General features: G+C 44.9%; 1 non-coding gene across 1 annotated transcript; it reads right to left on the minus strand.

Moving 5' to 3' along the window:
* Positions 1 to 831: 831 nt before the first annotated feature.
* LOC126724651 (U1 spliceosomal RNA) lies at positions 832 to 993 on the minus strand. Its single transcript, XR_007655087.1, has one exon. It is a non-coding gene; the product is annotated as a U1 spliceosomal RNA (small nuclear RNA).
* Positions 994 to 4641: the final 3648 nt, after the last annotated feature.

A 4641-nucleotide genomic window follows, 5' to 3' on the forward strand; every position in this document is an offset into this window, starting at 1 on the left:
CTAGATGTTCAGCCGAAATCCAAGAAATTTCAGCAAATGAGAGACTTTTATTGTTTAGGGAAGTCAACAATAGTGGCCAAGCAATCCATGCAACATTTAATGCATGAGTGTTGTGTTTCTTCACGTAAGCTTCCTTGCTGAATTGCATATCTTTGACTTTGTTGATCAAGCCATACTTTCACACATAGGCATGCATCCAGTTATGGCCTATGGAGTCATACATTTTGGCTATGCATGAATTTAATTCAACCGGTGTTTTTCCTTGACGTTTTTTTTGACAATTCATACAAGATAGCATTTGATACAACTTCTTGCATTCCTTCACGTAAGAAATCATGCAACTTCATGATGGTTTGTTGGCTAATGTCAAGCCACCAATTTTGACAATTCAAGTCATTCCAACATTTACAAAGTTGAAGAAATCATTCATTAAAGAGAGACTCTTTTCTTGTCTTTTTTTGATAATCCATTAAAGAGATCTAGACTTGAAATGCTTGAAACCTACACACAAAACTTGAAATTAAAACTCAAACAATAATAAACCCAATGAGTAAAACATAAACAGAAGGCTAAAAACCAAATGTAGAAGTTGAAGATATCAGGAACCCAAAAGATCCAAGTAAAAATGCCAAGAATGGATATAACTTAATGATCATGGGACTTCAAAAAAATTTAAATTTCTATAAATTTCCAATATTTTGAGACAACTAGCATGTCTAAGAATAGAATTGGAGATTTGAAGAGAAACAATATCTATAACGATATTGAAGAATAAATTTCATAGTGCAAAATCACTGTAAATAAACAAATAAAAATTATTGATTAGTTTGGCACGGGCAGCGCTTGTGCAGCCCCCAGTGCAACAAATATTGACATAGGCTCTTCCACTAGGGAAGACCTTAGGCTGGCACCCCTCCTTCATGTGCAATGGAGGCTACCATCCTAAGACATGGGCCTTATGGACCACCCATTTGACCCCGTCTAGGTAAGTATGTCGATACGTGTCGCACGCTTTACTTTAATACTATGCGCTTACCTCTCCTCTTATTTATTTCAATGTGGGACTTGTGGTCATTGAAAAACAGAAACCCAACACAGACATTGTAAAAGTCCTTTTTGTCTCTTTTTCTTAATTTCTCTTTTCTTTTTGTGTGCTAAGAACGTGAATTTATTAAGATGGTCCTCTCTCTACAGTAACTTTTACGTAAAAATTTCCCAATTTCCACCATTATTAACTTTATAGAATATATTGTTTTGCTAAAAGGTATGAGTCCCAATAATATATATCCGCAGTGAAAGTGAAACTTGTGCACTCGATGAACATCAAATAAATAAATAAATATATATATATATATTGTAAGGACTCAATTTGTAACGATCTCAAACCGGTTCGTACGCTAAAAGGCCCAAACAATAAAAATTGTAGAGCGTGGGTTTGAAACGCTAGGCCTTGGTCACTGGACGGTGGTTAATCATGGTACTCATGGTGAACGCGCAGAGACGAGCTAAGGTCGTCCGTGGATCTTGTCCATGAAGCTTCATGTTCTTATTCTTCCTCTCCCTTTTTTTTGGATACCCTCCTTTTTAGCCCCCCCTTCTTTGGCGCATAAGCCTTTACATTATATAGCCCCTCTCGGATGATCCTGACCCTCCATCTGTTGATCAGGCAGGTACCTATTCGAGTACCTGTCCCATCAGCCGCTTCCCCCTATTTTCTTTTAGTTGCAGTAACCGAAGTCACACTGTTCAGGAGTCTTTTCCCATTAATATGGTTAGGAAGTTTGTGGGCGCATTCAATACGGAGGTGGCGTCTTTTCCTTGAACCACTCCCACTCCGTACCCCCATGTGAGCCCCATTCTACTCGCCTTTTCTTCTGGGGGCGCTTTGGAGGCCGCCTTTGACGACATGTCGCTCTTCCCTTTGAAGTCTTGGGATGCCGAGGACAGGGTCATCCTCGGCTGCATCTCTAGGCTATTTGGTCTTTCACTACTTGTTCTCGGCAACTACTCTCCTCGGCGTGGGCCCCAAGGTCTTAATGGAAAGTGGGTCGGGTCATAAGTTCTCTGGCCCCACAATAGCCCCTCAAAATCCTGCTGTCCGGATCCTCGGACAGATAGGAGGGTTTTGATGACATCGGGCCTCTATCAAAGCTTGTCAATCCTTGTCACCTATCGATTCCCGAGACTCTTCATCTGCCCGAGACACGTTCTTGGAGCCTTTGGAAGGTGAAACGTGTCTTCATTAAATGCGGGCGGCTCTATGCTCTCCACGTTCAACAGCGCGATGTGATCTAACGGTAGAGATTTCCTTGCCTTTATGGGCGGGAAAATTCGTGCAGTTACTTTCGATAGGAGGTATAAATGATTTTTGGAACTGATTTGTCTCTTCACTTTTGCACTTAAGAGTTCTAGCACATATATCCTGGGTTCATCCAAACTTTCATCCAAATTCAAGTCTATCTCCAGCACAAAAAGCCTGTCCAAGGTACCCTTCCTCCTTTCTATAAGCTCTCTGCCTTCACTAACTCGTGCTTTTTCTTTTCTGGGTTTATTTTTCTCTTGTTCCTCTCTTTTCCTGTCATCCACTGAGTTTGTTCAGTAGCTCTTAGAAATGGTTAAATTGAGAAAATTGGTTGATACTGAGGAGGCGATGGAAAAGTTCATCGCCGATTATAGGATTCCCCCCAACGTGAGTTTGAAGCACTGTAAGATGGGGGAGTGGCATCTTCTGAGAAGGACGGGCGAGGTGGTAATTTCTATTCTCGCCTTCATAGAGGGGGGTACGAGAATCCCCATGGGACTGGTAATGAAGAGTTACCTTAGGCATTTCTGGGTTGTGTGGATGCCTTAAACGAAAAAATGGGGCTAAGACTAACCCATTATGACGTAAATTGGTGCTACAATCTCCAAAATTTGAAGGGCAAATCCTACTACATGAAGACGAGAGACGATAGGGTTCGGCTAGTCTAGTGCCTCCCCGACTCTAACAAGGGGTTAAACAAGAACTTTCTTATCGTATTCGGGGAATGGCATGATGGCCTTCCATGCCCGATGGTGGAGGGAGAACCAGGTGGGGTATAGAGAGTAGAAGGGTGTCAATCCTTTGCGCCGTTTTAATTTGATGTGGTTCGGTTACTAACCATGTACATGTTTTTTTTTTTTTTTTGCAGATCCAAACGCCTTTCACTGACACTTTCATCTGGTTAATCGGGTTGACTTGGAGACTGTTCTTCAAGCGACAATTTTTGTAAATGATGAGGATGGTCAAGTCAAAGCCGCTCACAAAATCTTAGGATACGCTCCCCTTCAGAAGTCATTTGCCGACCCAAAGCACGTGATCAGCGCTAACCATCCTCGGCTTCCGAAAATTACCGTAGTCGAACAAGGATTTTTGATCTCCGAAGGATCTCCTGTCCTAGAGGGCATCCCATTGGTGGACTTCTCCCCATCTCATCAGGCAGTGGAGGACGAAGGCGAGTTGGGTCCGTCCGAGGAGAGATTCGGGGCATTTGACCAAGCCGATCCATCCGAGGATCCTTCTGGTGATCTAGGTGACCCAGACTTGTCCGAAGCGGAGCTGATGTCAATGGGAACATCCTCCCGAGCCGAGATAGGTCTTAAGAGAAAGCCCCCGACCAGCTTGTTCGACCTCATCGAGGGTCAACCGGGGAAGGGTGCACAGGGAAAATCGCAATCCAGTGTTCCAACTCCCCCGTCTCAACCTCAGCCCGTCCAGACTAGGTCCTCGTCTACTAAGTCGCAGCCATAATCTCCCCGCCCCAAGCTTCTTGCTTCTCCTCAATCAGCTCTGCCTCCTCGGCCGGAGCCCGCTGACTCAAAGAGAAAGAGGAGTTCCAAGGGGAAGGAACCCATGGATGGGGGAAAATCCCAATCCTCTCAGGAGAGGGATGAAGTCCCACGAGCTCAAAAACATTTAAAGATTGGACACCAAAGCAAGGGGAAAGGGATCGAAGCCCAATCCGCGCCGAGTGCTTGGCTTCCCGCCCCAATGCTCCACGGGGAGCCATTGTTCGAGAACGCGTCCATGAAGGACCTTGGAGACAGCAATGGCGGTTATGTGGCTGATGCGTTAGGGAGAACCATGCTACTTCCTACCGATATGGAAGAGTTGAAGAATATGAGGATACAGGAGGTTTTCCTTAACACGAAGAGGTACTTGGGTATGGTAAGACTCTTGAAACCTAAGGCTCTATCAATTCTTGCTCCCAGATTTTCATTCACAATATACTTGTCTCAATTGGCAGGCTATCCAAGCCACCTATAGGATGGAGGAAGAAGTTAAGGGGCAGAGTAAGGCCACCGAGGTTGAACACACCAAACGCATAGATGCTGCGCGGACCCTCAAAGCTTCTGAGACTAACCTCGCGAAGGCAAGGGAGGACTTAAAGGAGGCCACCCGAGCCAGGGATAGTGCCGCGGCAGGTTTGACTGGTACCCAAAAGCAGGCCGAGGAATAGACAAAGCGCCTACTCGTTGCCGAGGAGCAATTGCAGATTGCCAAGGAGCAGATCAGCGATTTGAAGAAGCAACTGATCGAGGCAAATAATGCTAAGGGCGTGGCGAAATTTGCCAAGGACAAAGCCGTGAGAGCCAAGCAGGAGGCTGAGTTTGCCAGAACTG

The sequence above is a fragment of the Quercus robur genome, chromosome 4 (assembly GCF_932294415.1).
Source record: "Quercus robur chromosome 4, dhQueRobu3.1, whole genome shotgun sequence".
NCBI classification, from domain to species: domain Eukaryota; kingdom Viridiplantae; phylum Streptophyta; class Magnoliopsida; order Fagales; family Fagaceae; genus Quercus; species Quercus robur.